The 21,469-nt window shown below is 36.8% G+C and overlaps 1 long non-coding RNA gene across 1 annotated transcript in view; it reads right to left on the reverse strand.

Moving 5' to 3' along the window:
• Positions 1–9,440: 9,440 nt before the first annotated feature.
• Positions 9,441–21,469, reverse strand: part of LOC148653663 (uncharacterized) — a 28,230-nt gene continuing 16,201 nt past the window's right edge. The window contains exon 2 of the long non-coding RNA XR_015941728.1: positions 9,441–11,133. This is a non-coding gene — a long non-coding RNA (uncharacterized LOC148653663). The remainder of the gene's footprint in view (positions 11,134–21,469) is intronic.

Genomic DNA, 21,469 nt, shown 5'->3' on the forward strand with positions numbered 1-21,469 from the left:
CCCTATCAATAATGTTCCATTTTTTAATTACCATTTAGTGACTGAATATTTGTAATATAAGCTGTTTAAATGTTACACCTTTTAATAGGTGAAAGATGTTAAATGTCAGTTAAAGCCTCAAAGAAAAATTTAAAATGTAAATATGTTTATTGCATATTACTCAGCTCCTGGTTAGTCTGATGTACACTGTTGCAGCACAGAAAAGAAACACAGAATATGTGATGAAAGGAATGTAGCTTCCTATTGTGTTGCTAATCATTGTTTAGTCTGTTCAGCTGTGCTTTTTTAGAAATCAACAGTCTTTTGCTTCAAGAACTTGTCGGGTCACTCTTAGGGGACCAAGGAGGAATTTTTCACCATTTTTGTTTTTCTCATGAGCAACGGTTTTTGTGGAAACAGGTAGCCAATAAAAATAATTACATATTTATTCACTGCACTTATTAGTGTATAGTTTGGCTATTAAATCTGCACAAATTATAACTTAATAGTTTTAAACCTTGTTCTTACTTTTTCCACAGTATCCACATAAAATATATTAGTAAAAAAATGTCAAATAACTAAATACTAAATGCCATTTCTTTTTCTCTAGGCCTTGAGACCTTGCATGATGATCTACACTAGAACTACTATTAATAGAGTTGCAGAAATCAGTTGAAATGTCCTATAGGGAGATTGTGTGCACTTTGTTGGTTACCTTCCTACCTACCTATCCTGCTCTGTCTGTTTCCATTGCATTTATTTAAGTTATCAAACCAGATGAAATGAAATTTAGCCTTTGCCTTTTTCTTTTAATAACCTATATAGTTTGTGGGAGTTTATATTTAATGAATTGTGTTTCTTAACAAAACACACGTAGAACAAGAAAAAACATTTAACTTGTTACCCTACCTGAATAAAATCTTCCAAAAGTATTCTTCCTGATCTTTATTAAAAATTTCAAACTAATGTCTGGCATTGAGCTGTTCCTGTCTCCCTCTATTAATCGTAGCATGCCAACATTTCCTTTCAAGTCAAAACTTAAGAACTGCGTATTTGAACTTGCTTTTTATCTAGCATTCTTTTATCTGACTACGGAGTGTTTTTAATAAAGCACTGAGGGAGGCTTTGGCATGAGTGGTTCTCTATAAGTGAAGACTGTAACTTGCATGAACACCCCAAGAGAGTCATACCAGATTTAACTTACACAGCTCAATTGTATCAAGCATAATGTACACAACATATATGCTGAACCAATAAATTAGTCATTAAAAACACCAGTGTGGCTCATATAAATGTTTAAATACAGTATCCTATCCAGGCAAATGCTGACATTTTCTACTTCCTGGTGCTGCCAGGATCATTGTATGGTACAGTATGTTAAAGCAAACTGTTGTGACACTCTTCTGGGAAGAAGTCACAGAATATTTCTAATTAAGAGATGTGTCAATCTTATGGCATATACTGCAACTTTCTGTGGAACATGTAGCAATACATTTGAGTTTTTTTAATCATTCATGATGTAGTACCTGTACCTCACAATTTAAACACAAGTAATCTACAATCTACAAGTAACCTTTTCTGGAGCCAATCCATCAATTTTCTAATGTATTCTTCCAATTCAGGGTAGCTGGGGAGCCAGAACCTATTCCTACATGCAATGTTACACCCTAGATGGGATGTCAGTCCATTCTCATGAAGCAATAATAATTAACAATAATTAATAATAACATAATTTATATTTCACTAATATCTAAATTAAATTTTTCAGCATATCTTATTCTGGATCAAAGTACAATATATATCTGATCAAACTATAAACATTTACCATTCTAAAATGAATTGTCATTCTATTAGGACATATATACAGGATGTAAGACATGAGCAACTGTACTGATTAAATAACAGCTAACAGGCTGAAATTAGTCCACCTGTGCTAAACATTTGATGATGTATGCCTTTTGTGATTATGTAGTCTTAAAAATGTTGCTGTGCTGAAATGTCTGTCATTGATTTAACTGAAGTATGTTTACCATAGGAGATGTAAAGGAACAAGTAGAGGTTACTTCCACTCTTAAAGTAATCTGTTACACCACAGAAAACAGAAAAAAGAATAAATATGTTCTGAAGATGTAAAAAAGACTGAAACATTGTTTCTTCTCACTGAGGTGAAAGGATACCAAATTACAAATAGTAAACCCATTAACATGGGAAAAAAAATCACAGACAAAAGCCTGGGGGCAGAAATTATGTCCTGTACAGCTTTAGGTGTCCCATAGATTTTAACTTAAGTTTGTGACACTTGGAAGAGTAAATACTTCTTACTTCAAAGCAGAGAGAATGTTTGCTAAGGTCTGGGAGGTCCCTTGAGCAGAAACAATTGTAAAGTTTACCCATGATAGATAGATAGACTATTGATCCCCTAAGGGAAATTCAACTGCAACAGCAGCTTAACACAGACATCACAGCAACTGTGTAACGAATGAAACACTAATAATAATGCAATACATACAATACAAAAGAACAGTGAGAAGTGCACTTAGAAGAGTTACTCACAGTCCAGAACACACATAGAACAAACCAGAACAGAACAGTACAGAAAAAAAGTCGTATTGCACAATATAAATATAAATATAAATATAAATGTATTGCATTTATATATGCAAGTCCCTGGCATATATTGCACAAAAACGGTTGTAAACTGAAAAAAGAAAAAGAACAGATGTAGCAGCTTACTGTTCAGTCCAGAAACAGGTCACTGTCAATGTTGCCTCTGCCCAGACGCAAAGTGGATGCGTTGTACAGTCTTATGGCAGAAGGCAAGAATGACCTCTTGTAGCGCTCCCTGTCGCACCATGGATGGAACATATTTGAACCTTAATAGAGAGAGCATGCTATTCTGTTTTTATGGGAGCTTGGGTTTCCTGGGTAAAAGATGAGAGAGAGAGAGAGAGAGAGAGAGAAAGATCACTTCATTGGCCATATACAATTTCTTGTATTAGGAATTTGTCTTTTTCACATACCCCAACTTGCTCTCCATGAGACACACAGACAAGGGAGAGAAGCTTGGGATCAGAGCACACAATCAGCCATTTATACAGTGCCCCTGGAGCACTTGGGGTTAAGGGACTTGCATAGGAGCCTAACAGAGTAGGATTCCTGTGCCGGCCACAGGAAAAGAACTAGCAACCTTCCAGCCACAGGTGCAGATCCTTAGCCACAGAGCCACCGCACTGCCTAGTTTGTATCCCGCAGCCGGCAGAGGAATCCTACTCTCCTGGGCCCCTGAGCAAGTCCTTTAACTCCAACTGCTTCAGGGGCACCATATAAATGGCTGACCATGTGCCAAGCTTCTCTCCCTGTCTGTGTGTGTCTCATGGAGAGCAGTTAGAAACGTCTTTCCTCCTTAGGGTGCATTTTTATGGATAGGGATATAGGCTCCCGTTTATTTTGTGGCATCAGGTGCAGAGAGAGAGATTTAACTGTAGGTTGCATTGTATTAGTTAGAAGGCAGCTCATCTGTAATGTAGCCTCTGTAGGCATTAAGAGTTTAATTAGTTGAAGTAGGTAGCTGCATCAGCATGTGTAGGCTGCAAAGGAACAAGTAAAGGTTTATTCCATACTGAAAAGAGAAGAAACAGAACATTTCGGCTGTGGAGCCTTCTTCAGGTGAGACACCCTGACACAGCTTCCACAGCTCCACGGAATTTAGGTCAATTCCTGATTTTTACCATTTTTGTAACACCCCATTTGTAAAAAAATTAAACAAATAATATTAAACAAAATCCTGAAACAAATATAGAACATATGTTAGAGCAAGTGCTACGATGTGCTATGTTGTTAGCACTATAATTTCACAGCATTGATCAGAAATACTACAATACCTTAACTTATTACCGCAACTGAGATTAATCATTTGTTAAACATATTTGAAAACAAATACAATTTCGATTATTAAAACTGTGACCGTTACAGTAGTTACAGTACCAATGACAATAAGGATCTCAAGCAGTAATATTTAGGTCAGTGGGCCTAATGGGCCTAATCTAATGAAATCACTCTCAATTAAGGGAATCTCTGCTCCAAACGTTGGCATCCTCACTTCCATGTATACGAGTGCTGTGCAACATAACTCCCTCACTAATGTTCTTCGGGCCTTCCTTGTTTTTACATTCAACACAGGCTGTGTATGTTATGGAATATGTTGTCAATTGGTTATTAAGAGCTCAAATACAACACACCTCTAATGATAGCCCAACAAATGTCTCAAAGGATGAGTGAACTAGAGATGCATACCTGCCCTTTCTTATTCTCTCCACACATAAGGCAGTCAATCCTGAAATCTGAGACCTAAATATGCAACTGGCAATTGCAATTGTATGGACATACAGTAAAGTAAAAAATCTGTTTTACATTGATATCCCTTTCATTTTTAAAGATGGTAGTTGGTTTCTATGAAAATAGCATATTGTTTATTATTATTATTATTATTATAATTTATTTATTTGTTTGTTTGTTTTTGTTGTTGTTGTTGTTGTTGTTGTTGTTGTTGTTGTTATACCTGAAATGAAAAACCTTTTTCTTAAAATATCCACAAAATATAAAAGGTGAAGGGGCAGGAATGTTCTATTTCATGTCTCCCTACTAAGGTAGGGTAATTATACAGCAAATAACAGAAATTAAACACAAAACAAGCTGTAGACGTGCCACAGGTTACTAATTAAGTACAATCAAGGTTAAATCACTAATTAACAAACCTTGAAAATACTTCTCCCACCTCTAATTTAAAAGTACATAAGAGTATGTACCTGACAATGACTTTTTCCATAACTAATTTATTCAGAATAAATGTAAAGAATAACATATGGGTTTTTGTGAATTCTTAGAAAGTATTTAACCTTGGGGTTTTGGGTCACCATGAACCATGAAAGTAATATCTCAAAGACACCTTTTGGTATCATTTGCGGATATATTTAAAATATATCTACTGGTGTATAGAATTTAGCTTTATTCCTATTTTTGATATTGCCAATAACAATCACATGAAACAAGCAATTGAACATAAGAATATCAATACTGAACACTGATACTATAGATTACTATAGCAATATTCCTGCTATATTCTAAGAAATTTTCCCGTGAAGCATATTTTATGAGAAAAATGTGCTATATATCCTCAAATACATACAGTACAGTATTGCTGGCTCCATAACAATATAATGTAAATATGTTATTTTGAAATGTTAATTAATCACTGTAGCAGCTTTTAATATATTGTATTATGAACCACTATCATTAAGTATCAGGAAATATGTAGGAAACTTTTATCTGGTGCAAAAATACTTATTAATCACCCTGTTATTGGAAACAGAACTTTATTTGAATTAAAGGTAAGACAGACCATAAATATATTTTAGAAGTATCAAGCGCCAGGACAAAACATTTCAAATTTAATTAAATCTAAAAATCCTTAAACCCTGATAATATTTTAATCATATTAAAAACATTTCTTTTAAAAAACAAATGCATGCACTTATTTTTCACACAATGTTTATTTTTCATTATTTAGCTATAGAGCTAACAGTATAACAATGTACAGTAAGTCAACATAGTGTAGTATCCTCTCACGAGGCACCAGTAATGTAGGGGTTGTGCATTTACTGGGACAATTCTTAATAGTAGCAGTAAGTCACAAAATTATTCTTTTCATGGTATTAGAATTCAGCCTTGCGGGATAACTCAAACAACGCACACACACAGGTACTAATACACGAGAATACATTTATTAATAGATAAAATGTGCATATAACATAACAGATCTTATTGAGGGGGTTAGCAGAATACAAAAGGTATATTAATTCAGTCACGAAGAGTTACACATATCAAGAGGGACATACGCTCAGTATATCATTCATTTAGACCATTTTATAAATGAACTTGGTTACAACTTCTGCACTAGATACTCAAAACAAGTACATAACTCTTAGGAATTAAATTGATATCAACTGGTTGGGATAACAATTGAATTCTCGAGCGGTAATGCAAAATGTTGAATACTCATCAAATCTCTGGAGATTCAGATCTCCTGCAGACACAAGCAAAGAGGCAGGCTTGTTGCTGTCCAATCCGTGCTCTCAGGCTCGGTGCCAGGCAGTGCTTGGTGCAGCTTGCGACGTGGTGGAGATTCCTGCGGCGCTGCTGATGCTCTCTGAAAACCAGCTAGTTAGTGTTGGCTGAAACGAACAAGAGTTTGTGCACAGGAGAATTGTGACTGTGGGTCCCAGCAGGTCAAGAAGAAGACCGGTACGTTCCCGATGAAGCGCTAGTCCTGAATATTGATAAAGCTGTCCACAGTTCTGACCTGTTCACGAGGCTTGGTGCTGATGCTAACCTTGGGTGGATCCTTTGGTTACGCGCTGGCAACCTCCGCTCTCGACTCTTAGAACAAAGGAAAGTTCTGCACTCGGACACACTGGCTGTTACGTGGTGGTCCTGGTTGAGTCTGAGGATACTCAGGTGGAGCCCTGAGGCTGAATGTCCAGCAGGCGCGCTGAGAGAATGTCCTGCGCTTGGGAGCTGTGTTCCCTTGGGTACTGTTCTGCCCCCCAACTGTACTGCCCTGCAAACCGTTCTAAAGGCTCTCTGTGTTGCCTGTTTTTACCTGGAGGAACTGCAGGTCCTTCATTGGTTGAAAGTTTCATGGGCATCAGAGACCAAAGTGGAGTTAACCTGCCCTACCAGTTTGTGATTGGTTGATCAAGGTGAGAGATGAGTCACTTACTCCTGACACTTAGGAATGCAGTCCAGATGTCCATCTGGCACTCCCTAGACAGATAGGCGCCAATGGATGACCATTGATCATGATAGCCAGGCTTAGCTAAGTGCATCCCCATTTGGGAGCTGTCCCTTATCAAAAGAAAACACCGTAAATCAGCCTGCATGAATAGCTTCTCTGTGGCTGCACAACAGAGATGAAGAGAGAGATGGGGCCTCATTTGGGAAATCACAGCAACACTTAATTCTGTCTTATTAACAAGCATTGCCACTACAATAGTAATGAAGAATATCTTCTTCATTAATAACACAATTTGTAAAAAATAGCCAATTTACAAATTACCCCAATCTTTAAAAATGGAGGAATCACAAACAAGTGATAAATTGAAGGAATGCATTGATTATAAAGGTGGATCACTTTGCCCTTTAAGGTTGTGCCAAAGAACTTGGAAATTGATATTTCCAGTTTTATTATCTGTTTGTTTGTTCACATTCACAATGTTTTTGTCAAAGATATTGTTAAAAATAGGGGTTATGAAATAAGATAATAAGCAGGAAATTGACTGAGCTGATTAATCAATAAGTAAATGCAATAAGCATAACCCCCAACTTGTAAAGTTTTTGCCAAGAATATACCCGAGTGGTTGATATACAGTAGTTAGAATTATTTGTTCTCTGGTACAGCTTTAGTGAAAACAGATATAATTCAGCCACAGTTGGTTAAACAAATATTTATTAACAATGACAGTGACACATACTACACTACACACAACATAAACATACAACACAGAGGTTTCCCTATGTACAGTATAAATTTACAGACAAGGTGTCCGAGAGGCCTAACTTTGAAGCAGAAAAATCCCAGAATAAGGTAAAGTTGCCTTCTAAACTAAATAGAATACAAACTGTGATGAAATCTTTCTCTCCTCAAACCCAGATATCACAGAATAAATGGGAACCTATCTCCCTATTCTAAAATACATCCACAAATCAGGAAAGGCCATTTTTAGGGATTCTTTACTCGGGAAATTTGAGATCTGTAAAAACACAGCAAGCTCTCTTAGCAAGGTTCAAATACATGGCTTCATTGTGGTCTTTTCAGATGATCTTAACAAGGACATCTCGCCTGGCACATGTTTTATGTTCTGTGTCCTGTCTCCGCTCTTCTGTCAGTGTTCTGTTCTCCCTTATTTCTCTGTCTTTTATCCTACATGTTTCACACTGTTAATCATTTACCCAGAATTGTAAAATTTAATTAACTAAGGTAAACCAGAAGATTTTTTTAAGCGTGTGTCTTATACCCAGAACAATTAAGTAAACATCCTTTGTCTTGAAGCTCTAGGAAGTGGACATGTTAACACTAGCAAGGTGTAACTTCGTGTTCATGCGTGCAGGGACTGCTAGGAGTACCTTACCGGACGTAGGGTTTGTCACATTAAATGTCCAAATGAATGGGAGTGACCTGATGGAAAAAAAACAGGTGCCACCTTTGATTTTTCACTTTTTTTTCAAAAGCTGTTTGATATGATGGATTATTACTGGTTTAATAAAGCATGGAACTGATTGTTATGTCCCAGTGTGTGGTCTATGTGTGTTTGTTGTTATGTTCCACACTGCTCACCTTTATTGTTTCCCTCCCTTACTGGCCCACCATTACATCACTGTTCCATATGACATCATCATCAATCAGCTTCTCAGCCAATCAGAGTGCATCTTATTCAGTATATAACATGGAGGTTTTCAGACAGGAGAGGCCTTTCATTTGACTTTGTTCCCACTCGGCTTTGGTTATCGCTTCGCTTCTGATTTTTGCTTCGGCTTTGTTGGTTTGTTGTTTTGCTTTGTGTTTGTGTTTTCATATAGCTTCAGCTTTGTTGGTTTGTTGGTTTCTGTTTCTCTTTGTACTTTTGTTTTTGTTTTATCCTTGTTTCGCTATTACCTTGCCCTAACGTGTTATATGTTCAACCTTTGTGTTCTTTTGTACCCTGTTCCTGTTGATTACTCTAGTTTTCCCTTATTTGTATTCCTAGTTCACTTATGTTTTTGTGTGAACTTATGTGTATAAGGTTAGTTTAGGTTGTTGGGTACATTCTACACACTTAGTTGATTTTGTATTAGTAACACTAGTTTAGTACGGGTGGGTGCCATTTGTCTTGTATGGTTTTGGGTAGTCAGTGGAGGTTAGCTAGGGTGTTGAAGACACCGAAGACTGTGTATTTCGGGTTTTCTTTTGTAGTCAGATTAGCTTTCCCTCACTTTCCTAGCCAGCTCCATTTTGTTTGTTATTTTCTCTTCTTTGGCACCACTCTAGTTCCCTTACCCCGTGTGTTATTTTGTCTTATTTCATACCAGTCACATATTCAACTTAAAATCATCATTTTTGCACCCACCCTTGTTATCACGCTTCCTAGTCCCTCACCAGAACCCACCTGCTTCCAAAAAGTACCCTAAATGTTACACCCCTTTACCCCTAGACACTTGGGGTCGTTACACTGATAATACCAAACCTGAGCTATCTTCAAAATCCTGGGAAGCTTTGAAGAAAAGAAGGAAGTCATAAAGGTGTGTAGGGGTTTTGTGCATTTACTGGGACAATTATTTATTGTAGCAGTAAATCACAAAATGATTATTCGATGGCTATTAGAAAATCAACCTTGCGAAACAACTCAACAACGCACACACAGAGATACTAATACTCAAGAATACATTCATTAATACATAAAATGTGCATATAAACATAACAGATCTTATAGTGAGGGTTAGCAGAATACAAAAGTTATATATTCAATCACAAAGAGTTACAAATACCAAGAGATACATACATTCAGTATATCATTCATTTATACTGTTTTGATTATGAGCTTTTTGATTACATCTTTCTAAACTACTCAAAAGCAAGTACATCATTCATATGAATTAAGTTTGCATCAACTGGGATTGAGGTAACAATTGAATTCTTGAGCTGCAATGTAGAATGTTGAATACTCATACAATTTATGTGGATTCAGATCTCCCGCAGATACAAAGGAACACCAACAGGTTGTTGCTGCATCCAAACGGCATCCTCTGGCTCGGTACCAGCCAGTCCTTGTGCGGCTGGAGGTGTGGGAGAAGGAAAGAGAGATTCCTGCTGCGGCGCACTGGCAGTGCCTCTCTGAGGACCTGGCTAGTTAGTCCTGGCTGAACTAGCAGAGTTTGTGCACATGAAAAGTGACTTTGGGTCCGAGCAAGTCACACTCTTTAGATGGGAAGTAGACCAGTTCATTCCCGATGTAGCGCTAGTCCTTAATACTAAGATTCAGCTGTCGACAGTTCAGACCGTAGTTCACTCGTTGATCAGGCAAGCACTCATGGTGGGTTACCGGGGGTTCACGAGGCTAGCTGCTGGGCTAACCTCAGGCGGACTCTTAGAACAAGATAAATACCTGGCACTCAGACACACTGGCCATCACTTGATTGTCCAAGCTGAGTCTGAAAACATCCTGGAGGGGGGGCACCCTCTGGGCCCTGTGCTACCTCTTTTATCTAGAGGAACTACAGTCGTTCGTTGGTTGAAAGTTTCACGGGCATTCAAGACTCACGTGGGGTTACCCCACTCTACCAGTTCCTGATTGGCTGATCAAGGTGGAGGATGAGTAACAATGTTCTCTGACCTTAGGGTTGTAAACAACTTGGGATGAGACTCTCTCTTGGAATCTCCCAGACAGAAAAGAGCCAGAGATAACCATTCATCAAGGTGGCTGGTGAATCTCAGCCCTGGGAGCTGTTCCTTACCGAAAGATTGTCAGACAGAAAAATACCTTTAATCTGAACCACATGGAATGGCCTCTCTGTATCCAGCACCACAGAGATGAGGGAGAGAGACTGGTGGGGGGGGAGAGAGCAAACTTAATTCCTGTATTATTAATAAGCATTGCTGCTACAGGTGATAGGACTTCCAGTACTGGCAATGTGGTAGAACACCAGGAGAGCGTGGGAGTTCCTTCCAGTATGTAGTGTATTTAAGCCTTGGATACTTGCATACAGTATGAATAGAATCCACTCACCACTGGGTGGAGTGCCCTGAAAGGGACCTAAATTGAGGTGGCAGCACCATCTGGGCATGACAAGCATTACTGTCCTAATCCTGTGAACACTACCAAGAATATCCTCCTCCTCTGTTAAAGTATGTGGGGCAGGACTGGAGTCCATCTAAGCCTTCTCAGGAGTGGCTGAGTTGACACCAAGGGTCCTCTGCCTGAAGAAGAGGAAGAACAAGGTTCCGAAGTCCAAATCAGTACAGCTGTTGTCAGCTGTTGACTTGAAGAAAATCCAGAAGGAGCACAACCCAAACCCATTGTACCTCAGGTCAAGGAAGGTGAGTTTGACGAATGGCGAGTGTTCCTGAAATCATAAAAAGAAAGGGAGCTGAACAGAGCTGATGTCTCCTCCAGAAGCCTAGCCAAACTAATTTGTTACTAGTTTTCAAACTGGCTAAAATTACATATAGATGGATTGTTTTTTTTTTCATAATATTAAGTACTAACATTAAGTGCCATGAATCCATGTATTTGACTTGTATTTTTTATGTATTTTTGAAACATCAAAGGAAATAAGCATTGTAAATAATGTTATTGTTGAGTATATGTATAAATGTTATATACTTAAATGAGTTACAGTGTAATTATAAACCTCTTTATAAGCCTTACAATGTAATGAAATATAAAAAAAATGTGAAATATAGCTATTTATACAGCTAAATATATACAATATACAGCTAAATAACTGTAGACAAACTTGACACAGAGTTGAGTAAAGAGGTATACAGCTTTGCGGTGTCAATATAAACTGTATGAAAGGATGCACAGTATATATATATTGTACATATACATATATGTATAGGGGTATTCAGGTACACACCTAAAGAAAGCACCACAGCCAAAACGTTGTGTTTTCTCTCTTCTCTTTTCAGCATGGAATAAACCTATTATTTGTTCCTTTGCAGTATATAAAATCTAAGGTTACAATTTATAAAATAGTTTGTTGTGAGTGCTGAGGTTTAGAGGAAGCAGGGCCAGTCTCCTAGAGACTGTTAAAGTAAACTTTAACTTCTTTAGTTTAAGTTTTCCTTAAACTTGTTTACTTGTTTACACCTGTTCTAGGGGTCTTATTCAGGGGATCACCTTAGAGACCAGTGGCTCAACAATAACTGATCCTCCAAAATAGTGTTTGGAATGTCAACAGTTTCCAGAGGTGGAACATTGTGTAGATCACCCCAGAGACATGGAGGAGAGCAAAAGAAAACTGCAGAAACAAGTATTAATCTTAAAGCAGACATTGGATAACCCTTGAATAACTCTAAAAAAGCAAACAATCAAACATATTTTCAGATCCCATCTTTTTAAAGTAGTCTTTTAAAGTAGACTGCCAATGGAATTCTAACTTAAGCACCCCTGTAAGATTTTATTTTTTTCAGTCCTGCTTTGAATTTGGCATTTGGCCTTAGTTATTTACACAATTTTGTTCCATTTTCTCTTTCAAACAAATGTTTGAATTTTGCCCAGCTGAAACAAAGCCAACACTGCACAACATGAACTTTAAACGTTAAGCTGGCTTGTTAAATTATTTAGAAGAAAAGAGAGTTTCAACAACATTGCTTCAGAAATACATTAAATTTAATATCATGTTTCTTCACTCTTGTCTTTATTTTTGTTGTTTCTTCAACAATATGAACATTTAACAAATAATTTTTCCCTTGAAATTCTTGAGCAACAGTAATAATAAATGTTAACTTGAAAAAAGTACCGTGTAGATTTTTTTAATTACATTTCATTCAAGAGAGAAAAAGCACCACCAGAAATCTTGAACAAACTTTTTCTGATGACAAATAAAGATCCATACTGTGGGACAACTACAGGACCCATTCACTCCATTCCTTACCATGACTTGGACGAACATGTAAGCCTTTTCCTCCTTCAAGTCAGGTCTTTGACTTTCCCAGGAGTTCTCATTTAGATTGGTATCTTGATGACATAAACCCCTTACTGAGGATCAATTCTATGACCTTCAAGTGTAAAGGCAATAGTGTAAACCACTCACACATTAGAAACAGCAGTCTGCCCAGACATCTTCTGCCAGTCTGACTGTTTGAGTAGAACTAAAATTGTCTTTTACCAGACAAAACACTCAGGTTTTTGGCAAATTTTCTTATATCAAACTTGCAAACAGCCAAAGCTTTGAAGCAGAAGGATTATACTTGCATTGGTGCTTTTGGTGGTATTGTTATTAATTTTGAGGAAAGCTTTATGCCTCTTTAATCTTTATCTTATAATAAATTGTTCATTTTATGCAGTACCCAGGGAAAGACTTGTGTTTTATACGTTCCCTGAAAAGAATATTTAAATAAAAAAATTAAATACAGTTTAAATGATTAAATGAAGCAATCTGCTACTGATTTCATTGACTGTCTCTGCCTTATTTGTTTGAAATGCTTCCCCTGGTGGTGACCAGAGAGCTCTTTCCCAAATGTTTCTCCATAAACAGATTATTATTGCGTTTAGACCAAATTATTCAGTGAACTCTGACTGTGAGGGAGGCCCCCAATGCTTGCCCTCATATTGTTAATGCAAGATTGAGGAGGTGTGCCTCAGTAGCTAAAATGTTCATATCTTAGGGAATGATTAAACCATTATCATAACACTGCTAAGTTAAACAAAATAAAATGCAGAGTGTAATAAAAGTGGAAGTACACTAATTGTCATCTAATAGGGACACTCCCCAGTTGCAAAAAAGAAATAACTCATCAGAACTGTTGTGACTGAAGTTTATTTACCAATGCTCACAGATGGCTTGTCTTTTACTTCAGATACCACAAGGTATATTTGTTTGCTTTAAATAGGAATTCCCTAATAACCAGTAATTAGTTTTCAAAGGGATCAACAAGTTAGGCACTGTACTCTCACTGTTTAAAGAGTTTTGTCAAATTAGAACATAACATAGCAGCAACATACTGAGGCTATTTGAAACTGAGACTGCAAGAGGGTGCAAATGATGTATCTTTGTTAAAATAAAGACAGTCTCCATAACAGGAATTTGGCTTTGTCTCCCACCAGAAACACTTATCTTATCTTCACGACTGATCAGTTTTGTAAACAGAAAGTAGCCCAGGTCTCATTTGGGTGACCTGTGTTACAATTGCATATTTGTGAACTGCTCCATAGTTGGTTGAGGTTCTTAGCTTTCTTTTTAACTATACACTGTATCTAGAGCTGGGCAAGCACAGCTACCATAGCTAGCTAGTTTAAATCTTGGGAAACCACTGTTTCATCATAGAAAACAAAACAAAAAAAATAATATTTAAACCAATATTTAAACCCATTTAAAACATAGACTATCTTAATTGTGTACTTAAGTGTTTTAATAGATTCCTAATATCCAATTTTCTTTAAAAGCAGGTTTATTGTGTTATTTAACATGAACAGTCTGTATTTTAAACTCCTGGACAATGTGGTTAAATACCTTCTGGGGTTGAGTATTAAGAACAAAGCAAGCATTAGTTTTACAGTCATGAAAAACACTAACACTGATGGATGAAAATATTTTGCAGTACCAGGAAATTGTTGTTTTCTGGGATATTGAAGACATTGTGAAAATTCAAGATATCAGGAATGACCTGAAAGCAGGGTTAAAGCATATATGGCCTTGAGGCAGATTTACACGCTTGAGTGAGGCAAGATGGGTGACACAAAAAGTAAACAAATTCCCTCTTTTGTAGTTTAAAAGCAGTGCTCTGCAGAGAGATAGAATTGAGAATTTAGAGGGAATTGTTTTGCTTTTCAGATGTCTCACCTTGTATTATTCAAGTTAGTGTAAGTGTTAAACCACTTTTAAATTCACATTTTTGTTTATTGTGTTGAGAATCCCATCCTACAACCCTCACTCCAGAGGATTGCAGAGTATTTAATGTTTGATGTTTGTAAACATGATATAATCATATTTTTCATTTAAGTAATGAAAAGTGCAAGTAATACTGGAAATAATACGAAAACATAAAGAGAAAGACATTTTGTTATAGGATAAAGACAAGAGGTGAAGAAGTGAATATGTTTGTGATAGACCTCACCAGAGGTGACAAGCCCTTCAACACAAAGTATCATTAGCACCAGAAAGAGAGAAATGCAGGACTGAACTCTTGTAGAACATGTTAAATTTTAACCCATCTCAGTCCAAGCCATGATGGTACTTAAACTCCTTTATAAGCTTGATAAAAATAGTAAGATAAGAATGACATAACTGAAATCAATGGCATATTAACTGTCACGGTCAAAAAGCACCTGAGTTGTATATTTGAATCAGATAAATAAAAACACTATGTAATGTGCATTATTTGTGCTTAAATATTAACCATTTCAGTCCTTGAAACCAATTAGTATAATAATTCATTAGTTCTCAAAAAATGCCTGCACTGGTAAGGCTTAAAGAATTTAAAATGTAGTATTTCTCCAATGTTCCTTGCTCATGGCTAAAATAGACAACTTACTAATAAGTCAGGTGGGTAGCTGCGTCAGCATGCATAGGCTGCAAAGGAACAAGTAATAGGTTTATTCCATGCTGAAAAAAAGAACAGAGAAAACACAACATTTCGGCCATGGAGCCTTCTTCAGATGTGAGAAAGACAAGACAGTAAGCAAAGGTAATGTAGCGGGAGAACAAAGGCTGGGAGAGAGGAGGAGCGAGAGGTGGGAGCACGGGCAGAAAGAGAGGCCAATCTAGAGTTGTGAAGTCAGAATAGCTGGAGAGAGGTGTGAAATGAAACCTCCAAGGAATGGAGAAAATTTAGAAGAAATGTAGTCTGTCGTTAAGAGAAGGGGGAAGGTGTGATCCTAGCTGCAGGATAATTTTGGTTTCTGTAGTCTTTCTGATGTATGAGTTCAGAAAACCGTCTTTGAGAACACAGACAGAGAGATTAGAGTGGTCATGGCCATGAGAGGTGAATTGGGAAACAATGGGCTTGGAGAGATCTTTAATCTTCTTTTTTTTAGGATGGAATAAACCTATTACTTGTTCCAATTTACTAATAAGATTTCCATCATGCAAACAAGTGGATTAGGCTATCAGTACCTTTTTTGCAACAACAGGATATATTCATTGAGCTGTCTTTGCTTATAGTTGCAATTTGCTTCATTTAATAAAGTTTGCATACTTAGCTAGAAATATCTCACCAGCACTAAACCTTGATTTACAAAATGTAGAATTTTATCATATACCTGCATTTATTCTTTACAAGCACTTTTCTTAATAGAAAAGTCTCACACTAACATTTGACAAATATATTATTTCAAATCAAATAAACAAAAAAGTAACTTTATTTCACTTCTGTCACCTTATATCTATTAGTAGCTGGGAGATGCCCCTCTCTGGGTTACTGGGTAACTTGATCAAGAAATCATGTTATTTTTGTGGTGTTTTAGTTGGTCTTCACTTTATTGTTTGGTTCCGATCCACACTCAAATCCTGCCTCTTTACGTTGTTCCCTTCCAGGGAAGATTATCAAACCTATTCCATGCTGGACTTTCCTGTTTTATTCTCACACAAGCAAAAAACAACTCAATTAACAACACACTTTTAGCTCATCCAGACACAACCCACTCTTAACTAAATATTTCACATTCCATCTCTCATCACATATTAGCAAACAAGGGAGTACATTAGACAGTAAAGTTGGCACTCCAATACTCTCTTTCTCTTACCATACACTAGCCAACTGAGTGACTTAAGCGCAACAATGCAAACCATCTCTCCTCACACACTGTTCTTTCTCTGTCTCAATTCTTCTAACTGATCCCATTTGCCCAGAAAAAGTAACTGTATTCTTTGTTTCATATTTTCCTGTATTATAAGAGCTGCATGCAGACTGTGTTATGAAGCGTTCTTTCCCTATGCAGACAACATGATCCAGAGAAAAGTGAAGAAAACACAGAGAAAAAGTCATGCAGGATACGGGAATGAAAACAGGGGGGCGTGTCCATGGAGTGCTTGTGGTCGGGGGAGGTGAGACCGAGGCAAACAATCCGGGGATGAGTCCAAAGCGGAATCCAAAGACAGGGCAAAAGTCCAAAGCCAGTCGATCCATCTGGGACTGCCGATTAAAAACTAGAGCGGGTCAAGACCGGCAGGGGAAACAATCACGGGAACAGGAACAGAAACTTATAACCATAACGGAGCCAGGCACATCCAGGTCCCGGGCTCGCATGATGCAGGAACCAACGCAGAGCCCAGATTAGCGTTAGCATCTGGCTTTTAAGGGGGAACTGAAAAGGGGCTGGAACAAGGAACAGGTGTGGGGAATGAGGCAAACAAGGAAGGGCTGGAGGGCCCTTAAGAGGAGGGGTTTGCGTACCAATGTATTCCTGATGGTGGCCACATTTCTGCTTTCTTCTCTGTGATGAGAAAGACACTGCAACCTTACCAGGGAAATCCCCTCTCTGGCAAACAGGGTTCTTGCACAATCTACAGATGCAGCCATTCAAAATGCACGGTACAAACCGTACGGTAAACTACCCACAAGCCACCACAGGGCACCGTGGTAAGTGATTGGCTGGCCAAAATGACCGACAGGGACACTCGTGGTGCATTGGTTGGTAGTGAAAAGATTTAATCATTTAATGTCTTTACTGTGCACATTTTAATCCGCTTAGTATTGAATATTTATATGGAATTTTACCACTTAAGGGAAATTTTAGTAGCTTAGCATAAAAAGAAGAGGAGCATAACACATCTGAAGGTCACAAACGATATTAATTTAGGAACATAAACATTACTGTATGTACGTAAACTGTACCGTGTATGGCTGGTCTTGGTAGTTTAAAGAAAAAATACACACCAGTCTTCCATTTCTCCCTAAACATTTTAAGCATGAAAGTTTTATGAAACGGTACCCAAATATGCGATTGATGTATAGAATGAATTTGAATTTAAAAAAATTATTTAACATGAAAATTAAGCTGTTTACATCTTCCGCCTGAGAACAGTCACACGTTGCTACCCAACACAGAAACACAGCCACTAACTAGAAAAAAGAGGACATTAGCTAGCCAATATGATAAAGAAATAAATGATTATTTTGTTTATTTCTTTTGCACATTTATTTGAATATTTCCATTGATTGTACAAGCACTTGTACAAGCCAGCGAACTCTTATTTTTATGTCCACTATAACAGACAATCTCCTTTGCTTTTAACTGAGCGTTTAATAATTTCCTAAAATGAAAATGATTTACTTTATTTAGATTAAGAGTTCCCATCACCCCTATTCCCATTTAAATCACAAACCCGTGTTTAATTAAATGTCTTTTAACATAAATCGTTATCTTTGTCTTATGCATAATAATGTTCACCACTCTGTCCAGCAAATGAATAATAAACTTTATTATATATAGCGTTTTAAACGAATAAGTAATTAGATTGCCCATAAACCTAATCACTTATTCTACATAAACACAGCGTAATTGCTCTCTGAAAATGCTTTTTCTTTTTATTTAGGCTCAGATTTCAACTATAGATCGTACACTAATTCATTGTCACTAATTCATTGCGCTTTGACAGAAAACAAATTATATTGTTATTAATTTCTTTAGATACGTGATTCCACATTATATTCCCTATTAATCAAATTCTAAAAGTATGCTTGTTGACTTAAAACTACCACTTTTTATACATGTTATTTCACCTTAGTTAAAGACTGTGATGCTTAAAACGTTTAGGGAGAAATGGAATATTTATGTATTTTTTTCTTTAAAGTACCAAGACCAGCCATATACAGTTTACATACTGTATGTTTATGTTCCAAAACTAATATCGTTTGTTATCCCAAGTTGTTTGAATCGCCACAATTCAAATAGAGAAAAAAGAGCTGACTGACAAGATTTAAGATGGGGCTGTAAATGTTGGATTAAAAAAACATGTTGCCCGACATTAGTTGCATTGCTTGAAAAAATAAATTTATTTTGAGAGACTGGATAAGTAATTCAAGTGTTTTTTTAACTTCCTGAAAAACAAGTAATAATTTAACAATATGTGCAAACGTTTTAAGATATGTCGCTGTTGTGAATGTCTGTGGCTGTATGTTATTTGCCTGTCTGTCCTGGCTGTGCTCTCTCTCTCAATTCAGTTCAATTCAAGGTGCTTTAACTTTAACTTGCTTTAACTCCGCAAGTCTGAGTTCTTGTGTCCGTCCTATCCGAACCCGAAAGTATTACAATATGTATCTTTATAGCAGTTGGTGTACAGCTTTTAAGTATAGATTATACTTTTCTAAAATGTATTTAAAAAATAAAAACGATTACAATCTAATCTTTCCACTGGCTTCTAAATCTAATCTTTCTAGAGCGGCTTCTAAACTGTGAAAACATGTGTCTGTCTTTCCGTAGGGGGATGGGAATCTGATCTGCAAGGCCCTTTGGCTACAAAAGTAAAAAGAAGGCGCTCGCTCTGTCTCTCTCTTTTGATTATTTACATCCAATAATCAAAAATGACACAATAAACATCATAACCATAATAACGACCAACCAACAAAAACAACCATATAAACATAATACCAACCAAAAACATAGATAACAACCACAACAAAATCAAATATATCAAACCATTAAAGCAAAACCGTCCTCCAATTATCAACAAATCTCAATATCTTGTACGAATTATTCGTAATACAAACCAAAAATAGCCCGCAAACTCTCTCAAATTCCTCCAGTTATCATAATCCCGCGCCTTATGCAAAACCAAACCCTCCTCCCATCCCAGTTTATCCTCTTTATCATAAACAAAATCCACCTCAATTTTCAACATAAAGCATTACACAAAATCAATACCTCAACACTCCATACTCAACAACGATAATTCACAAACAGCCAGAACATGTAACTCCACATTCCCAAATAGACCTCATTTCCATAGCCCCGCCCCCTTATGCAAAACCAACATCCCTCCCCTGTTCTCTCTCTCTGCTGGCGTTTTTAATCTTTTTTATTTTAAAATAAATTTTAGCAGTCATGTATTTTAAAAATCTTAAGATTTCTATATTTATGTCTTTATTTAGTGGTTTCATTAGTGACAAAGGCTAAACTTTCTTGGAAAAATGTATTTTATGTAAACCATGTTTGCTATTAATTCATTTAGGGCTAGAATATGTTCATTGTCTTCCAATGAAAGAAGGGTTCCTTTTGCCGTAGTAGGGTTGACATTAGAAGCTTGCCACGCCCGAATTGTTACACCAACGCATTAGCATGTTAAAGCGATTTCATTGAGGAGCCTAGCTTTCTTAACTAGTAAGTACTGTACTTACTGGGTGGTTTTGGAGGGGGGGAGGTGTCTTTCGCTGGAAATCTCGCCCCCTTCTACTTTGAAAATACCTGTGAAACCGGTTTAATTCGTCATAGCCAACACTCCTGCAGAGAGGGGGGTTGTACTTACAGTGCATCTGTATACAGTAGATGGGAAAGCCAGAGCCGACCGCTACGCCGCCCATGTGTTATGCTCTTCGTTAATGTCTAAGCCGGAACACATCATTATATCTCATTTTGTATTTCTTTTAAAAAAATTGTTTGCCCAGCCTAACAGTATTGTTGTTATTGTTTTTATCCTGTAAAGCGCTTTGAGGAGCCACCTTTAAAGGCGCCATATACAATAAAGTTCATTATTATTACTATTGTTAATTTGCTGGACAGAGAGGTGAACATACGCAGAAGACAAAGATAGCGATTTATGTTGCATTGTGCATTGTGCTGCTGTAATACAGTTTTAAATAATTAAAAGTCTAAACAATATCAGCTTTATTTATGGGTTTTAAATAAAGGCGATTTAAACGTGATTAAAATCAATATAAATGTTTATATTGTAACGCCTACTGTAGGTGACTATTCATTGTTATTAAAATGACTTAAATTCAATCATGTTGTGATATTTAGAAATATAAATTTGTTTGGTGCAAGTGAAGTTTTATTTAATCTCTGAGCCAGGGAAACTTTTTATTTTTTCAAAGAAATGTTTGTTAAAAAAAAGTCATGGCTTCGGCCGGATTCTGCAACACAATTCTTGTGTTGCGGTACATGAGTATAATTATATCATTATTAATTTCTTTAGATACGCAATTCCATATTATATTCCCTTTTAATCAAATTCTAAAAGTATGCTTGTTGACTCCGGTATCACGTTAGTTAAAGACTTCGATGCTTAACATTTTTAGGGAGAAATGGAATACTGGTGTGTATGTTTAAGTACCGAGACCAGCCATATACTGTATGTTTATGTTCCAAAATGAATATTGTTTATGGCCTTCACACGCGTTACAGTATGCTCCTATTCTTTTTATGCTCAGCTACTACGATTTCCCTTCAGTGGTAAAATTCCATATAAATATTCAATAAGGGCACAGTAAAGACATTAAATATACATATACATACTGTATACAGAACAGTTTGCATACAGTAATATGTTTATGTTCCTAAATCAATCTCTTTTATGAGCATGTGAAAGGCATGGTGAATCGGAGATTCTCAAGAATTACTGTACTTTGCATGATTGGAAACAAATGCGTGATTGCAAAATGCTGTGGTGTTACTTTTACAAAGACGGTCAATGAAAAAAAGAATGTGGACCAGGGCAATACTTTGAGTTTACAGCTTGTCCAAGGTCATTCATTATTAATACTATTAGTAATATCTTGGTTAAAGACTTTGATGGC

Source organism: Lepisosteus platostomus, chromosome 10 (genome assembly GCF_059453375.1).
Source record: "Lepisosteus platostomus isolate fLepPlt1 chromosome 10, fLepPlt1.hap1, whole genome shotgun sequence".
NCBI lineage: Eukaryota > Metazoa > Chordata > Actinopteri > Semionotiformes > Lepisosteidae > Lepisosteus > Lepisosteus platostomus.